The 19,509-nt window shown below is 47.9% G+C and overlaps 1 long non-coding RNA gene across 3 annotated transcripts; it reads left to right on the top strand.

The window, feature by feature from the left end:
- The first annotated feature begins 1,675 nt into the window (after positions 1-1,675).
- LOC112669472 (uncharacterized) lies at positions 1,676-15,984 on the top strand. 3 transcript variants are annotated; one of them, XR_003142286.3, is made up of 3 exons: positions 1,676-1,844; positions 3,904-3,948; positions 12,788-15,984. It is a non-coding gene; the product is annotated as an uncharacterized LOC112669472 (long non-coding RNA). The 3 variants fall into 3 exon arrangements; XR_003142284.3 differs by having other exon boundaries at positions 3,904-4,442; positions 12,788-15,939; XR_003142285.3 differs by lacking the exon at positions 12,788-15,984 and adding an exon at positions 6,248-6,900 and having other exon boundaries at positions 3,904-4,442.
- Positions 15,985-19,509: the final 3,525 nt, after the last annotated feature.

Here is a 19,509-nt window from a genome sequence, read left to right as displayed (position 1 = left end):
CAATGATTTAATCAATCGAGCCTGCAAATGATTTAATCGAAAATGCTTATTTAGTGAAACCACCATAAAAACACCAATGGACAGGTTTTGGAGAGCTTCCAGATTGGGAACAAGGATGTACCCACATGATGCATGCCAGGTCCCAAACTCCACAGTGACTCCTTTGTTCAGGATCACCTGTGTATGTCTTCATCGGACTATTAATTCATATCTTTTAATATCCTTTCTACTAATCCAGTAATCTAAGGTGTAAATCAGTTTCCTGATTTTTGTGAGACACTCTAAAAAATTAATTGAACCCAAGGAAGGAGTCAAGGGAACCTCTGATTTATAGCCAGTTAATCAGGAGTACAAGTAAAACTCTGAACTTGCAATTAGTTTCTGAAGTGGGTGGCAGTCTTGTGGGATGGAGCCCATCACCTGTGGGATCTGATGCCGTCTCCAGGTAGGTGGTGTAAGAATTAAGTTGAATATAGGACACCCAGCTGGTGGTGGAGAGTTGCTCGGGGTGGAGAAACTCCCTGCACACGCACTGAAATTGGTGTCAGAATATTACCAACACATGCCTTGATCTCTCCTGCCTCCCGGCTCTCCCCTTGTTTCCTTCTGTGTACAGAGCTCACGGCCGCAAGGATGCCTGCCCATGCTTCCAGACTCAGCACACACATCCTGCGCTGACCGCATCCAAGCCAGCTGGACACACTCTTTGCAGTGCTCCCATAGAAACTTGGATGTAACTCCAGTACATCCTGTACTGCGCTGTTTTCGAAGAATTTGCTTGAACGTCTGTTTCCCTCTGGGCTCACTGGAAGCAGGCACGGTGTCTTACTCCCTGTCTCCAGGGCCTATCATTGTGCTTGACTTTGTAAATATTTTATTGTTTCAAGAAATCAATCTGCAGAAATCTTGGCGTCATAAAACATTTAGACCTGGAAGGCAACCCCCAGCACGCCTCGTCAAACACCCTCTTTTTCACCCAAAGAAACTGCTAACCTAAGCTGTTGGTGGCCGGCCAGAGGTGACCTAGCTCATCACTGCCTCAACCAGGATTACTTTTTCCCTCCAGTCTATAAAATCGAGTGTGTAGACAAACAAAAGAATGTGTGTTTGGCAAATCCGGGCGTGTGCACACCATACGCGTGAGCATCTCACAAATGTGGAGGTCTTTGGATTTACGGGAAGTGCAGGTGACACGTCACCTTCCCTCTTTTCATCAGCATGGTGCACACACACCAGGCTGGAGCTGGTTTCCGGCTTCTGGCCTGGCCTGATTTCTTTCACACCTTCACTTCGAGCTTGTAGCTGGCTGGCGTGTGTGATGAAGTGTGTGCTCACATGTGAAATCTTCCACCGGGCTCAGAGGGCATCTTGAGGGCGGACATTCCTTTTGATCATTGTTTTACATCCCCTTGGCCTTATCAGGGTTATTAAGCCGTCTGGTATCCAGGCAACCCGAAAGCAGCTCCCTGATATTTTAACCCAAAAATGGCTTTTCAGGGAGAAGAAGAGTGCAATCCTCACCAGTTGCTACAGGCACAGGCGCTGCCTTTGAGGGGACTACCCTGCAAGCGACTGGGTGATTTTCATGTACTGCCCGGGCTTCAGGGGGAAGGAGAAGAATTCAGAATGCCAGCTATGTAAGAATAGATCCTTTTTTTCTAGCGATGAAAATAGATTTCTGTGGTCTGAACCCCCAGCTGAGTGCTTCTGCGGGGAAATCCACATTCCTCCCTCAGCCCAAATGCAGGTTAATCTTGAAGCTGCTCAGCCAAAGAGCCAGGGGCTAGAGTCCGGGGTTTCTTGGATGTTCAGAGGATGGCCCCAGCCCCTTTCCAGAGGTCAAGGTCAGTCACTGCCTTTGGCAGAGAGCCGTAGCTCTGCTACCACACCAGCTGCTTGCAAAGCCCCCCTCTGCTGCTGCAGCCTCTTTCCGTGGCTCTTTTAGAAATCTTGCTGGGGAATTCAGGTTCAGGATCCCTCAAAGGCCCCAGGTAGAGAACATCAGAAGTTAGGATTTTATGGGGTCTCCATTCATAAGACACAGGGCCACTTCCATGTGGGTGCCTGACTCCTCACATGAAAAGAAACAAAGGAAGCTGCCAAACATGTGTCTCCGTGACTCATGAAACTCATCAGAGGATCACGGGGCTCTGCCGCCCGCCAGGTCTGTACACACAAAGAAGGAAAGGAGAGGGTTGTTCTGAGCCTCTGGGGCGAGCAGGGCCTTTGATAAATAGACACGTTCTTCAGGCCTGGGAACCCTTTGCAGTGCAAATGGGAAGTGTGCAGCGCACAGCAGCCACATGGCAGGAACAGAGGTGGCCTTGTGCACCCCCACGGGTGGTGAGGAAGGTCCCCTACAAGGTTTCTCAGGCCACCACACTCCCTGGGCAGGGCTGTGGGACTCAACTGTTTCCCTAGCTTTGGTTCCTCCCAACCCCCCTCGCCCCAATATATTTTGCAGAACCTAGAAGGGCTTCACTCCATTATTTCTGGGGTCTCTAGGCTCACTTGAGCCCTCTGGGTGGCCTGCAGCCCCCTCAACCTTCTCTGCTTAGGCTCCCTTCCTGTGGTTTCTGAGGCTGTTCTCCTCAGGCTCTAACCTAGTGTCAAGGGCACATGCCCTGGCTGCAGGTATGCAGGACACTGACCCTCATTAACCTGGGAAGCTGCATTCCCACTGATGCATCGAAGCTGCAGCATGCCCTGAGCCAACTGCCTGGACGGGTCCCTCACACTCCCCTTTACTTGCCTAGCTTGTTGGCTAATTTAGGCCCTTCCACCCTTCACCTGCCTCCCTCCCAAGGCTCCGACTTGGCCCTAAGGTGTGTCAGGGTGGGGCCAAGTGGAAGTGTGGCCTGTGGATCCCGTAACAGCGTATACACTCTTCCTCCCTGGGATGCTGGGGAGCACCCGAAGATGCTCCTGGCATAGGGTAATAGCCTAGCTTCAATGCTGCTTAATCTTAGATTGGACCCAGTATTAGTAAACAGTAAACTCAACCCCAAGTAACTGTAAAACCACTGTAAAAGCAACAGTGACTTAAATCAGAGAGATATTTGTGTCTCCTACATTCTCACAGAGGCGGGAGTTGGTGAGTCTCTGGCAGTTATAGGGGCCACAAGGGACCCAGGCTACAGGCTACCCAGGCCCGTCTTGCAGCTCCGCTCTGTGTGATCAGTTCCCAAGGTCTCGTTGGGTGTCTGTGTCCCTGAGGGGTCTATATTAGGGCAGAAGGGCACAGCCCCTCTTTCTAAGGGCCCTTCCTGGAAATTGTAGCCACCATTCCAGCTTACATTCCTTATGACCACATATAGCTGAAGGGAAAGTTGGAATATGTAGTCTTTCTTTCAAGTGGACTCTGGCCAACAACAACAACAAAAAAGGGATAAGTTCTAAAAGGAGAGGAGAAAGAATAGAAGACTGCCACAGGTCTCTACTCCTCATATACATGTGTCCTAACACCCCAGAGAAAAGTGTAAGACCTTAAATGCATACCTGCTTTGGGAATCTTTAGTTATCATGGGGGTTCCTTCACAGTCTTATTTTGATGAAAACCCTTGCCACTTCCCCTCTTGCCCCCAACCAGGCTGTGTCTCTCCAAGTGTGGTCTGTAATCCACGTGCCTCAGAACACCTTGACCTGCTGGTTAAAAATGTAAATTCTTGAGGGGCACCCGGGTGGCTCAGTTGGCTAAGCATCTGACTCTTGATTTACACTCAGGTTGTGATCTCATGGGTCGTGGGATTGAGTGACATGTCAGGCTCCCCACTCAGCAGGGAGTCTGCTTGAGATTCTTTCCCTCTCCCTTTGCCCCTTCCCCTGTGTGCCCACGCATGCACGCGATCTCTCTCTCTCTCTTTAAAATAAATAAATAAGTCTTTTTTTTTTTTTTTAATGCAGATTCCTGAACACAATACCAGGCTCCTTGGATTTGAATCTCTGAGGGTGAGCCCTAGGAACCTGCAATTTGCACACACTTTCTAGGTCATTCTTATGCACACTAAAATTTCATGTCCACTATTTAGTGTATCTCACAGAAATTAGAAGAAATCTTACTACTGACCATAGAATATACCAGAACTAACACTAATTAGCAAGATGAGAGAAGGGGTCTAAGAGATGATTGGTTGTGATAACCAGTCATGCTTCTTACAAAACATCTGATCTACCTAGAGGAAATGGCCCAAGACCTTCAAAGGCTGGCTTGCTATCCTCTGGTCACCAAGTAAAAATCAGTAGTCATTGGCGGGAAAAAAGTCTTTTCCACAGTGGTGAGGCCACGGAAGAGAAGTAAGGGGAACAACATCACAGAAGCACTAACCACCTCCATGGGACCCTCTGAGAAATGAAAAAGAGGTAGAAAAATGAAGAAAAATGAAAATCCAAGCACCAAGATGTTAATGGGTCTGAGGTTTAGGAAACAAAGACTTGATATCCAGGTAAGTGGATTCCCAATGGGGACAGAGCTACCATTTGTTGTGGAGCCTGGGGGAGCATTTTTAGTGGTCACAATGACAGGGGTTTGTTACTGGTATTTAGACATCAGTGATGTTGGGCATCCTGAAATGTGAGAGACAATCTTATGCAGTGAAGAGTTTTCTTGAGTCCCTCGGCATCCTGATGTTTGTAATTTTCTGAACTTATAACTAACTTTTACATAATTTGCCAAAACATACATGAAAAAATTTTGAACTGTTTAAGTACTCAGTTTACCCTCAGACAATGTGGGTTAGGGGTACATACCTCTGTGCAGCCAAAAATCTGTGTGTTACATTTTGAATCCCCCAAAACTTAACTACTGATAGCCTACTGTTGACCGAAAGCCTTAAATAGCATACACAGTTGATTAATATATAGTTTGTAGGGCGGCCTGGGTGGCTCAGCGGTTTAGCGCCGCCTTCAGCCCAGGGTGTGATCCTGGAGACCGGGGATCGAGTCCCACATCAGGCTCCCTGCATGGAGCCTGCTTCTTCTCTGCCTCTCTCTCTGCGTCTCTCGTGAATAAATAAAATCTTTAATATATATATATGTATATATAGTTTTATGTTATATGTATTATATATGCTATATTCTTACAATAAAGTAAACTGGAGAAAAAATGTTACTAAGAAAGTCATAAGGAAGAAAAAATATATTTACAGTACTTATTACATTATTTACTGTATTTATGAAAAAATCTGTATATATGTAAACCCACGCAGTTCAAACCCAGGTTGTCCAAGAGTCACCTGTGGGCTGAAATTTTCAGAAATGAAATCATCAAGAAGTTTTTTCCAGAACTCTACCAAGGGTCGGTCATAATTTTAGAAATACATGCCAATCCCAGCAGCTCCATTCATAGTATCTGACTTGCCACTGGAGAAAGTCAATCTGCGTCTGCTGTCACATTCGCAGGATTTTATGTAGATGTTCCAGCTTGTGAGTCCCTTGTTAGGTCTCCTAGGGGAGACATGACTGAACATTTACATCTTTTTTAAGTATAATCTTTTGTTATAAATTACTTGCCTTTTAGTTTTTCTTCAGAGTTATATTGGATTTTTTTTTAATTCTGTGAATTTAATTTCAGGAGAATAAAAGAAAGTTACCAAATATTTGTCCTAAAAGGGGCTGCAGGGGGTGATGGGAAGACCCTGGCCTACGCTGACCGGGGCATGTCCTCAGTGCTAGTGAGGGCTTCCCGTCTCTGTGGGCTTCCTGCAGGGCTCCATCTCGTCCCATTTACAGGGACTTGTGCCAACCAGCTGGCTGCTTTCAGTTGACTGTAGGCTTTTGGCACAAATCCAACTCTTGAAACTTCCCCCAGTAGCCTAGACTATGTGGTTTCCCTTGTTGTGGACACAGACTCTCTCAGGAGGGTCCTTGACAATTTGACACAGTCATTTTGTTACCAGGGACATCCTGTCACACTTGCTTTATTCTTGTTTTGGCCCAAAGACATTTCGCTATGGACAGAAACCATCAAGTTTTCAAGTATTTTTATTATCAAGTAACACATGAGGCAGACCTTCTGGACCCATGCCCGGGCCACACTGATTCTCACTGCATGCAAATCCCCCCACCCTCCTGGACACAGGGTGCTTCAGGCTCTGGGGTGGCTAAAGGTCAGGAACATCTGCTGTGCCAATTTATTGTAATAAAAATATCTATTTTTACACATTCTTGTGGGTCTTCCTGTATAGAATAGCCACTCCAAATGACCTAATTAAAATGCCTTTCTTGGAATTCCATTTCACCCCAAACCCAGAGGAAACAGGGATAAGAAATGGAGCACATCGATAAGGACCATCTTGGCCGACCCCAGATGAGCAGAACGTGCCCGGAAGTCTCGACAGAGGCTCTTCTGGCCTGTCTCTGACTCTTCCTTTGCCTTTGGAGGATGGTGAAGACCAAGGGGTGCTGGATGAGACGCGGCAGCTCAGTGGTTCCTTCTGGGCTGCATGTTGGAATTGCCTACAAAAGTACGGATTCCTGGGTCCCACTATAAAGATTCTGATTCCATTGGTCTGTGGTGCAACGTGAGCACTCGTGTTCTTTAAACCTCCCTAGGTGATTTGGGAGCACAGGCTCGGTCAGGACCCTCTGCCACAGCTGCGCTCGCCAGCTCTTTCCAGCAAGCCTTTATTCGGGCATCTCCCATTTCTTCTAGCTCCGGGGAGAAGGCTCGGGTGATTAATTGCCAAGCAAAACCATTCATTACCCCTTAATAAGATGAATTTGTGTCCCCAACAATAAGTCATCCTGTCTCTGCCCTTCCTTCTTCTGCTCCTGAAAAATCTCCATGTGTCCTCCCTTTATTTTCTCCAAACTGATATTCTGCTAAGTCCCCATTTTTTGAAAGGCATCCTGGCCATCACAAGGTGAATGGGGTGGGTTGTGGGGAGGGCGAGAGAGGGAGTGCTGTTGGGGAAAAAAACTAATGGTCACAACATCAAATTTAACCCGAGGGGATTTTTGCAGAACTGAAGGCCACTGGTCCAGGTCCTGACTCTGGGCAGGTCAGCCAGCCCTCCAGGGCCAGGAACAGAGGGTACACATTTGTGTTTGTAACGTCTGGGGAAGGCACTGCTTCAACCCTTAAGAAATTGCCATTTTTGATGGGGCAACTCAAGTGCCTTTCCTTTAGGATATACATCAGATCACCCAGCTATAGACTAAAGTCTCTCCCCCTTTGTTTTGTGTTCATTGTCAATTAAAAACCATTATAGCACCTGTTATGGAGTGGATTATGTCCCCTTCCAAAATAGATATGTTCAAGTCCTAATCCTCTACTTCTGAATGTGACCTTATTGGGAAATAGGATCATTACAAATGTAATTAGTTCAATTAAGATATGGTCACAGGAGTAATCTGATATGACTGTGTCCTTATTAAGAATATGGCCATGGGATTTGGCATCCAGCAGCCCTGGGTTCCACTCCCTCTTACGACTGGCTATGTGACTTGGGTAAATAATTAAACAGCTCTAAGGCTCAGTTTTCTCATCTGTATTATGGGGATACTAATACCCTATTTCATAGAGCTGTTATGAAACTTGAAACAGATCACATCTAAGAAGTACTTATCTAGGGCCCAGCACCTTCGAGCACCTGCAAAGCACAGGAGCAAGCAACAGAGGGGGCCTTGAGTGGGGAATCAGGTGTGCCGACACTTACCTGTGCAGATGCATTCTGGCTGAGGCCCAGGCTCTGTGTGGCAGGCTGTCTGTCTGGATAATGGAAGGCAGAGGCCAGGCCAAGTCCCTGCCTCCATGGGACGTTGTCAGGGTGAAAGAGATGATGTGTGGGAGCCCTTGGAGTGAGCCACCACGTTAGCATCAAATTGCCATCATTATCTTTCCAACTATTCATCACTGACGGTTTCAGAGTTTCAGTAAGATGTTTGCAGCACGATGCACGGTGCTGTGTGCTGGGCCTCAGTTCATACCCCAGGCATCTGGCTGTCACGCAGCAACAGGAAACCCATTCACTTGGGTCTTACTGCTTAATTATTGCAAACTGGCATGGCTTCAGGTACCTTGAGAGCCCTTGGACATGCACCATACGTTCTGGGCAGGAAGGCTCTCCTGGCACGGGATTGCTGCCTGTCACTCCTGCAGCTCCGTTCTGCTAAGTGGTGGATCCTCTCCAAACTCTCCGGTCCAAATACACAGGAAGCAAAACCCTGCCACTCAAAGGTGCCAGTGCCACACTCACCCGGGACCAGCTCTTCAGCCACAAGCCCAGTGCTTGTCACTGGTGGCAATTTCCAGCCTGGCAGTGGAAAGACTCGAGGGGGTGGAGAGCCCCGCAGTGGTTTCGTGTTTCACCTATCAGTGGGACTCATACAAAATATGTAGAACCCAGCAGCCCTTAACTCCCCAGACCCGTGTGAAGAGCTATGTCACTGCCTCTCTCAGTTGTCCCTTGACTGTAGTAGGTACAAAGCAAAGAAAAGCTTGACCAGAACCTACATTGCCCATTCATTCATTCATTCATTCATTCGATCAGTCAACCTGTATTTGCTGAGCTCTGGTAAAACAGAAGTGATCAAGAACAGGAGGCTTCTAGAAGCTTGGTCAGGAAACAGCAAGCTCTTGGATGAAGAGTCCACCCCCAAGGTCAGCCTGTGCACAAAGAGGAGCCTTTGCTGGAGCATCCTCGGGAGGTGCAGCAGGGAGCAGCTCTGACAGCAGCCTCTTCACAACACTTGTTTCGACAAATATTTATCAAGCCTCTGTGATGGGCTGGGCACCATTCGGGAGAGCTTGAGCCTCAGTGACAAATTTTAAAGAGCTCAGCCCTCACCAAACTTATATTGAAACCCCAGGAAATCTGCAATCTGCAACCTGAATATCTTCTGATCCTTCTTGACCAGGGAATATTCTAGTGCGCCTGGGGTTCTGTGAGACCCAGCTTCTTTTGCCTCACAAATTGGCTGTGGGACAAACCGCTCCATCTTCCTGGTTCCTGCAGACACTGCTTCCCTCATCTACCAGCAGCATGGGGTTGGTCAGAGGTGGAAGAAGGAAGTGTCAAAAGCTGTAGTGAAACTACCCGGGTGAGGGAGACGAGTGGTGGTGGGGAGGGTTATTTTCAAATACCTGATGCCAAAGAGTCTTGGCCCCAATTCTCTCATAAGGAGCTAGGAAGATATCTTGGCTTCTCAAACTCCCAACATAGCAAAAAAGGCAAACACGATAGGCTCTTTCCTTCATAGAGCCTGATCACTTAAGCCAAAGCCCACAGATCACCTTCAGCTCTTTCTCCTGAAGAGCTACTGTCTAGTGTGGATGAAGCAGGCCGATGGCAAAGGAGGACCAGCATGGGCTTGTGGCAAAAAACACCCTAGTCCTGGAGAGACTGGAGGAAATGCTGATGGCCTGACACCAGGGCCACTAACAAGGTCCTCCCTGGGAAGGCGACATGACAGTGGCAGGCAGAGACCCAGGAAGATGGGGACAGGGCCCCATCAGGAGACCTTGCTGGCCTGTCCAGGTTGGCGTTGCCCATCCCAGTGCTGAGAATGGGGGCACATTCTGGAGGCCATGATCTCTGGGTATGACCAAAGGAATTTCTGTTCTCTTCCCCAGAAACAGAAATGAAATAGTAGGCAAAATGAAATTTCAGGTAAATCAGGAATCACAGATGAACAATCTAGTTCAAAGTGTCTTCACCTTGGCACTCTGGACATTTCGGGCCAGATAATTAATTTCATGCTGTGGGGAGCTACTCTGCACATTGTGGACTGTTTAGCAGCATCCCTGGCCTCTACCCCCTACACGACGGTAGCCCACCCCAGCTTTGGCAACTGAAATGTCTCTAGAGAATGCCAAGCATCCCATGGGGGGCAAAATCACTCCTGGCTGAGAACTGCAGATCCAGCTGCGTCCTGGAGCAATCTTCCCCCACGTCCACTTGGCCAACTCATAGGTCAGCCACCTCTTCCCGCCTTGCAAAGAACTTTCTGGGTTTTAGCACAGCAGCTCACACTTTACCTCAGGCTCTGACAAACGGGGACAGTTGGCCAGTGTGCCTGCTCCTCCCCTTTCTCCCAGAGGGGGCCTGCCCTGCTCAAGCCACAGATGCTGCAGCCTGTACCACCTCTCCCCAGTCCCCCAGTTCTGCTCTTCATTCCGTTCCCTTTGTTCCAGAGCACTTCCCACCCTCTAGCCCACCACATAACAATAGTGTGTTGTTCATTGCCTGTCCCTCCCCTTGTGTCCTCCCCACCACCATGACCATAAGCTATTTCAGGGTGAGATCTTTGCTTTTTTTACTGGTATGGCCCAAGTGCCTGTAACAGTGCCTGGCACATGGTAGATGCTCGGTAAATATTGTTGCCCGAGGATCAGGAATCTAAAAACTTTAGGAGCATCTGTGACCTCTGCAATTTCTCCTCTGCTAGTCATTTTCACTTTCTTTGCATGGTGAATGGCAGTGCTTGGCAAGAAAACCTTTCATATGAACAGGGCCTGGGGTTATGTGCTTGGAGACAGCCAAGACTATGTTTCTCTGCTGGAGGGAACGAGAGGAGGGTAGGGAGCCTTCATTGGAGAGGCCAAGGGCCCCATTGCCCCTGCCAGAGCCCACCTCCCTGCATCCCGGGCAGGATTCAAATTCTAAAGCCTAGCAGCATGCCTGGCACATAGCAGAATCTCAACAAATATTTCCTAACTTGAGCGTTTACACAGAGATACAGCGTCGTGGCTAAGAGTTTGAGCTTTGGGGTCAGGCAGTATTGGGTTCCAATCCTGGCATTGCCACAGGATCTTGGTCACATCCCTCCCCCTCTCCAGGCCCGCATGTCCCTATCTGTTAGATCAAGATAAAAATGATACCTTGTGAGTATCACTGCTTCGCTGTCATGAAGATTATGAATGTAAGTCCCTCAGCCTAGGGCCTGGTACAAAATACTCTGTAAATGGAAGCTGATCTGGGATTTCTTCCCAGGAGAGTAACAAGAGGTATTGAATTTTTGTACCTGCTTCCACATAGCAAATCACCTAACTTAGCGGCTGCAAAACAGCAGTGATCATTTATTTCCAGCTGTCACAGTTTCTGTGGGTGAGAAACTCAGGAGTGACTTGGCTCTGGGGTCTGGCTGTCGCATGAGGTCACAGTCAGATACTGGCCAGGGATGTGGTCTTCTTAGAAGCCTCCCCTCAGACTGGAGGCTCCTGTTCCAAGGTGGTTCAGCTGTGGCTGATGAGCTGGTGCTGGCTGTTAGTGAGACTTCAGTTCTCAGTGTCGAACTTGCCACCTGGCTCCCCGAGCAGCCACAAGACACATTGGTGGCTCTCCTCAGAGTGACTAATCCAAGAGAACAAGGTGGAAGCCTCAACACCCTTTAGGCCTAGCCTTGGAAGTCACATATCATCAGCTCTGCCAGGCTGTTGGTCTCACAGAGCAGCCCAGGCTCAGTGTGGAAAGACTCCATACAAGGTGCGAATACCAGGTGGCAAGGATCATTGGAGGCCATCTTGGAGGCTGGCTCCCACAGATACCACATGATATTTTATCTCAAAATTGGGAGTTGCTTCAACCACACCTTGATGATCATGTTGCATTTCTACCTCTACTTGCTTATCTGCAAAAATGAAGTCCGTTGCTGAGCACCATGTAATGAGTTGATTTAAGTGCCTGTTTCTAGGGTAGTTTGCTTAAGTGTAAAGACTTCGGCTTCTTCTTCATGATGCCTCAACAAATGTTAGATGAATGGACTGAAAGAATAAGTGTTGTCTGGAAAGGAAAGTTTTCCAGTTTCTACTTTGTCTCTGAGTTCTCATGAGCTGAAGCCCAGGCAGATTCAGAACCTCAAGAGTCGACACACAGCTCAACACAGGGCAGAAGTCTGGAGCTGGGTGGCCATGGATGCACCCCACCCTGAAGGTGTCTGCAGCCAACCAGGAAGGGGCCACCAAGGCACAGTGAGACCTCTGCACCCATCCTGCCCTAATCACCCCCATTGCCAAGCCTGCTTAGACAAGGACAGCATGATGATAAGTCATATCTTTCCTTTTTCATTATTAGGATTAAATCCATGTATTAGGATGGTGGATGATTTTTACTTTTCTTTTTGGGCTTTGCTGTATTTTTCAGATTTACCACAATGAACATACATTTGTTTAGAAATGAGGGAAAAGGGGAAAAATATAAACCTTACTCAGTTTGTAATTGTCACTGTGGCTGGTCCAAACGGGTCCTATTCTTCTGGAGGATGGGCTGAGGACACACAGAGGTGCACCTGACGGTCACCTCCCTCCCAGTTCCTCCCAGTTTGTTGAGGGACTCGGTGAGTCACTTGTGAAATGGGATGTAAACTTCTGGAGTTTTATATGGAGTTGTTTATAAGGATTAATGAGACATCCTGGACAGATGGCTTGAGATCTAGGGAGGGGAAAAAAGTCACTGAAAGGCCAGATGGCCAATGACAAAGAGGCAGAGAATGAGCCTGTTATCAGGATACCACTGACCGACCCCCAAAACTGAGTTGATACCTGTATTGCCTGAATAATTATGCCCGTTTTCTTTAATGGATTATGCCAGAGGGCACCTGACTTTGAGGCTTGTATTTAATTATTATGATCACTATTACTGTAATTAGTAATATCTGATGGATTCTGGACTTCACTCTTTGCTACTGTGTAACACCAAAGTTCCCGGCAGCTAGCTGGTAGAGGATAGAAATTCTAATTTTCCATGAGAGATCATTGTCAAATGCATCAATGCCATTGAAATCCTGAGATTCACCAGGCCTGACTGCAATAAACATTTTTCCCCCATTTCTTTTCCTGTTCCCTCTCCAGAAACAGCTTCTCAGTGCAAATTGTCATGACAACCTGAAGAGAGGACACACTGCCGCAAGCCGCACAGGGGGACAGAGAGTCCATGCGTCATGATGAAAGGGAGCTGGCTAGTCTGCCTCCACTTTGCCGAGAGCTCAGCAATATAAAACCACAGTGCATTTTGAAGGTCACACTTGGTCTTATAAATGGAAAGCGGGTTTAGGGGCTTCGCCGTGCAGATGCTTCTCGGCCTGCAGCGAGGTCTGGAGGATGAACAGACTGTACGGCTCAGAGTCTGCGTGGGGCTGTTATTACCTGCCAGCTCCCCCCAACCCGCCCAGTGGGTTGATGGTTTAATTGTGCTTGACCACTGAGGTAAGCTTTGTGCAAAGAGATAGGGAAGCAGCTCCCCTTTGATTGTTCCTACCCAGAGCCATTGGAGAAAGCAGGTTGTTTACCACAGAAGAGCTGTGAAGAGCTCCTCCGAAAGCCTTGTGGGCTATTTTTGGGTAGCGAATTTCTGCATGGCATGGAACAGAGAGTGCCAGCCCAGAGCAAGGAGATGGAGCACCAGCCCCAAATCTTCTCTCTCCAATTGTTTGGGCAATCCACTTGACCTCTAGAATTCTCTGTCACTGTCTGTAAAAGAAGTCAGAAGGCCCGTTAGATGCTCTCCAGAGGTCCCTGGGATCCGTAGATTCCTGATCCCAGTGAACTGGCTCACACAGTGGAAAGAACAGGGCCTCTGTTGTCAGGACGACCCGGGGCTGAATCTCGGATTGCCACCCACACCCCTGTGGGACCTTAAGCAGATTAGTTACAGAAACTTCTCTCAAATGCAAATCTCCTCACAATCCCAGTTTCCGAGGCTATGAACCTGATGGTCACTTTCCCTCGCTGCACCCCCACCCCACCCCAAATCCATCAGCAGGTGCCCCTGGCTCTTCCCCAAACATCCTTCCAGTCTGCCCACTTCCCTGAGTCTCCCCCATTGCCACTGTGGGCCAGGCATGTGCATCCCTGCCTGGAGGTCCACACCAGCCCCCCAGCCTGCCCTCTCTTCTCCATATAACAGAGTGAGTCTTGAAAGCGCACAGCTCCCGCTCGTCTGCTTCAGTGGGCAGGACTGTGTTTACCACTCAGCAGGCACTGTTCTAATGCTTTACCAACTTTAACTCATACAATCCCCACAAGCAACTCTGTGAGGTAAGATAGCTACACCAGAGACATATAGACAAATGTGGAGATACCATACTATCCCTATTGTACAGAGGAAATTGAGGTCAAGAGAGATTAAGGTTCATGCCCCAAATCACAGAGGAGGAAGGGACAAAGCCTGGATTTGGACCTAGGCAGTCTGACCCCGATTCCACACACTTAGCCCCATGCTGGATCATTCCAGATCCTACACCCACTCCTGCAAGATCCTCACTCATCTCAGCTCTCCTGCACCCCCTTGTCCACATGTTCCGCTCACCCAGGCCTTCTGAAAACAGGCTGAGCACATGCTGACCCCAGGGCCTTTGTGCATGCTGTCCCTCTGCCCCAGTTCTCCTCCCACCCACTTCCTGGCTGAGTTCTCTCCCTCTCCTTCCTCTGTCTGAACACTACCTCCTCTTAGAGGACCTGGCCACTTGGTGTAGGGAAAGGCCCAGCTGTAAGGAGAGGGTCTTGTCAGTTGCCTGATGTGATCTGCTTCCCCCTGGTTAGTCTGTGAGATCCATGAGCATGTGCTCATGTCTGTTTCCTTCATCACAATTCACACTGGCACAGTGGGATGCCAGCACATGGTGTGGTGGGATGGACAGAAGATGGATAGGCATCTATGCAGCCACAGTAGGAGTTCAGTATGCAGGCCAGATGAGAGCTCAATGACCCACGTCTACCCCAGGGTGGTGGTGCCTGTTAGCCTGGAGAGTGCATGGGTGCTAGCAAGCCATGAGGACCATCCGGCATAAAGCAGCAGTCAGGAAAAGAACAGGAAGCAGACTTGGGCACTCCTGGCCAGGTGGTGACTGGCCAGGACCTGGGGAGTGAGGGAGGCTGGAGTGTCCCAGATGATGCCCTCGTTTCAAGCTTGTTCACTGGATAAAAATGAAGAGAGGACACGCTCCTGCTCCACAAAGGGTAATGTCTGGGTAAAGGAAGCACGGTACCAGGCTACTGATAATAAGTATCATTAAAGATCAAAAAAGGGAACGGGGACAAAATTATTGGAACTTGTAAGAGGCTGAGATTGTTTCTGCTTGGGGTGACCAGAGCAGTGCCATGCATGAGCTGGCTGCGTGAGCAGGTACCAAAACAGTGAGTGAAGGACAAATGAAAATTGTCTCTCCTTCCTAAAAACAATTAGATTTTTCTTAACACAGTTTGACTGCAGGAATCCCAAAGCTAAAATAGTGACATCTGGCTGAGAGTTGCTGGTGAGTTCAGGGGATCACCCCCAAGGGTGAAGTGAAGAACTGCAGGGGGAGGGGCTCAGGGGTAGAAAGAGCAAACATGAGTCTGGGAATGATGTGGGCCACCCTGCCCGGAGTATAGAGGCTTGCTTTGGAGCCCACCACCTTCTCCCCATGAAAGGCAAGGAACATTCTGGATAGGAGCTTGTAGGCACTTTGCCATGAGGGCCAGTAGTTCAGAGAAAGGGAACTTCCTAGACTTTCATCCTAGCCCACAGGTAAAATGGGCTAAAACTAGCAGGTCCATACATCCCCAGGGGGCCTCATCATCACCCATCTTGTCTGTATGGAGGACCATCCATTCCATGCTCTGGGCTCAGTGTCAACACACACTGTCTAGTTGATAATACTATCTCTATGGTGCAAGAGAAACCCTCCAGCCTAGCCTCCGGAAACCCCACGTGTGGCTCTACAGAACCCCCAGTACCTTGGACATGTAGCTATCCTCTCTGGGATGAGTTTTCATCTTTTAAGCATGAAGGTTAGATTAGAATGGCACTCTTTAAAGAGTTTGTTGTTGTTGTTGTTGTTGTTGTTGTTGTTATTGCTGTTGTTTAATGATGGGAGCCCTTATTTAAATTAAAAAATAAAAGAACAAATATTTTAAAAGCATAAATCTTAAGTGAACTTTGATATCAAGAGCAGATAACAGTGAAACACCTCTGCTAAAATAAGGATAGGCCGGCCTGAGCTCACCTACTGACTCACTCACCCCCAACCTCCCACACCCCCACTGAGCCAAAGAATGAACAGGGCTCCAAAGAGCCCCACTGAAACCTCTGCCCAAGATGCTCACTAGGAACATCCTGTAGCTCCAGGTGATTTCCTTTTTTTTTTTTTTCCCCTGGTGACTTCCCTTAAGCAGAGTTCTTAGGGCTCCAGGTTTCCCCTGGACTCTCTGGAGACATGTCTTCAAAGCTCACACAGCAAGATGTCTGAGGTAGGGCAAGACTGGAGACTTCTGGGAGACGTCCATGGTCCCTACAGGGCTAGTAATGCCACCTTCACAACCATGCAGTCCTCCCGGAGGCCACAGAACCCAGGCCATGTACAGGCAACTGTCACCAAGCATTAACAGTTGTAGAGGAGTTGATACTTTAGAGCCCCAACCAAATGGTGTGAGAAGTCGTCCCTGCAGATGCAGGGCACTCTGAGCTGCTTAAATCCGGAGCCTGCATGAAGGGCCTGATAAATCAGTGTTTGCTTTGGCAAATCTTAAGCCAGGCACCGATGCTAAAATCATAGACTGAGTATCCACCTTGAGCCACTCACCAGCAAACATTCATGAATATGAACACCGCGGGGGAAGGGGTACTACTTTGAGGTTCGAAGTCCAGCGTAGACAGTCGGATAGATTTAGGTCCAATCCCCCAGCCTGTTTTCTCATCTGTAAAATGGAAAAAATAATAAAGACATTCTAGGGCTGTTGTTTGGAATAAATGAGAGAGCATCTGCTCCTGTTACCATTATTATTAACATCACTTGGCCCTATTTCCAAGTAGCTGTCCCCCTGCGGAGGCATCACACACACAGAGCGTGCAGAGCTACAGAAACACTGCAACAGCACCCCTGCCATTTCTTAAACTGGATCCTATATCCATCTGTCTGTTTTAAATACTAAGTATTCTGAATATAAAATTAGAGAGATAATCTAGGGTTCTAGATGATATTATCTACCTGCCTCCAGAAAGGGTTTACTTTTGTTTTCAGTAGGCCAGGGGCTGATTATCTTACTCTAGCCTGGATGAGCTGATTCAAAGCCTATTTCGGTCTTTGGGAAGGTCGGTCCATTTCTGAATCACCCTTATGTCTGGGGGCTAACACCTCAATTGCCCCAACCAAAAGCCTAACGTCTTTACTGGGCCCCCCTCCACCTTGGCAGGCTCTAAATGCAGTGTTTTCCCAGCCTTGCGGGACTCCCTAAAAATTCCAGTTGGTTTCTCAGCCTCTCCACTGGCACTTAGAAATTGAAAAAAGTCTCATAGGGTAAGGAAAAGGAAAGCTTCTCTCTCCAAATTCCCTTCTCTCCTTGATTTTGGCTCTTCAAGTCTTAGCTGCGTTGGTAGCTCTCTGATACCTTCAACAGAGTTTTTGAAAATATTCTATCCAGTTTTTCTAGTTGTTCTCAAGGTGGGGGTTGATCCACCCTATTGGAAGTAGAAGTCTCTATTTTATTTTAATGTTCACTTAGGTACTCTTAAAACTGTCCTGTTTTCCTACACTTCATTAATCTAAAGGCCTTGCTGGGATGGCTGTGGGTAGTGGGGATCCATGCTTTCTGTGCCAATCTCGGATGGAATTTCTAAAGGGGCAGAAAGGTAGAATGTGAGGAGAGTGTTTGATCAGGGAGTCAGACAGCACTTTGTCATAAGCCAAAGGGGAAAGGTCACAGAAGCCTTGCTTTCTGGAGATTTCCTCAGCAGCTGAATTCTGAAGACATTTTTCCTCAGCAAGTCCACAAGCTAGTTGGATTAATGATAACTTTTCTTTCAAATAATACAGTTTAGAAACAAGGGAAGAGAGCCACCTCCTGGTAAGAAATATGGTGGTGCGTTAGAGACTTCGGGAGATTTGTGGAGGAACCCTGTGTGTCCCAGGGAAGCTAGGGTCTGAGAAGGTGCTCAAACTGAAGGGACTCATGTCCTTGCCTCCGCCTGAACTTCAGTGAGTACGGCTCCCATCTTAACCATTCGACACACTGGGTTTCCAAGAAAGGTTTCCACCACGTAGAACCTGAGGAAGGGTTCCACCATCAAACCACTCACAGAGTTCAACAGCCTCATCTACTGATAAACCTAGTTCCCAGGAGACAACTTTCCTAGGGTCTTACAAACCCAACTGTTCTGACCCCATCCAGGCCTTTCTACCACCCCATACTCTGTCATTTTGAGATTGAGTTTCCAAAAGTTCTTTGCTTGAGAAAAATGTTTCTTTGAAGGGCACTGCCCTGTGCTCTTTTTGTGGAGCTTTAGGGGCTTTTCTCACAAACTCCATCCAGAGGACGAGAGGTGAATATGGTTGTTGGCATCTTCCTGATAGGAACCCAAAGGCAACAAAGCTAATTGGAGGTACAGTGATGCTCAGCCTTGGGCAGACCTGGGAGACTGTGCTTTTCCTAGGTCTCCTGACTCACTGTGTGACACGGACACCTCCCTGGTCCCAGCTTACTCCTTCAGAAAATGAGAAAATGAAGGCTAAGGTTCTTTGCACTTTCTTATGGGAGGCTCTTCACAGAGTCTCCCAACACCCCTGCATCACCCTGACTGAAACCACCATGTGATCCTTCCTTCTCTTGGGAAGCCAAGTCCAGATAATTGTTCCATTCCAAGAGAAGAGCTTCATTTCTGCCACAAGGAAGAATAGATCACATCAGAGCTATAGGTCGACTTGTGTTCCCGCCCCCCTGCAATTCATATATTCCAGTCCTAATTCTCAATACCTGTGAATGTGACTGCATATGGAGATAGGGACTTCACAGAGGTTGATCAAGATAATGAGAGCACTAGGGTGGGTCCTAGTCTAATACGACTGGTGCCCTTCTAAGAAGAGGACAGCCATCTACAAGCCAAGGAAAGAGGACTCAGGGGAAACCAGACCTGCTCACACCCTGATCTTGAACTTCTTGCCTCCAGAACTGTGAGGAAATAAATGTTTATTGTTCAAGCACCCAGTCAAGGGTACTTTGCCCTGGCAGATGAATGCAGTTGGCAAATGCCCCTGCTTAATGACCTCACCTCCTCACATTTGCTCTTTTGACAATGTCTCTGTCAATGCATTAGAAATTCCTCCCTTAGAATAAGTAACATAAATAAAGTTATGATGAGATTATAAGAGCCTCATAATTTCTGCCCTGGGAAAAGGGTCACAGCAACTCACACATGTTCTTGCCAGGAGCGGCACTGGCTGTCCTTGCAAAGGACCAGGCTGAGACGTGCCAGCAAATCCTCTGGGATCAGTGCCAGCTCAAGAGTTCAGGACTGCTAGGATCATTGAAGAATTCCACTCTTGGCAGAGAGCTGGAACCATGCAGGTATGATATGGGTAGAACCTGGCATTGCATTTAGTAGGAAAAAATGGAATGTGAAACCCATAACTGGTCCCAGCTGTGTGGTCCCCTACAATCCCCAGCTCACTGGAGTAAAATAAACCCAAGTACCATGTGTTACAAGAAGGCCAAGCTGGCCACATCTGTCACACCCTAAGACACACCTGACTGGCTTTACTGACTCAGGACTAGATGGATGGAGGTTTTATCATAATTGAGGAAAAGAACAAAACAAAGGC

This window comes from Canis lupus, chromosome 25, assembly GCF_003254725.2.
Source record: "Canis lupus dingo isolate Sandy chromosome 25, ASM325472v2, whole genome shotgun sequence".
NCBI classification, from domain to species: domain Eukaryota; kingdom Metazoa; phylum Chordata; class Mammalia; order Carnivora; family Canidae; genus Canis; species Canis lupus.
This window is presented reverse-complemented; position numbering and strand designations above follow the sequence as displayed.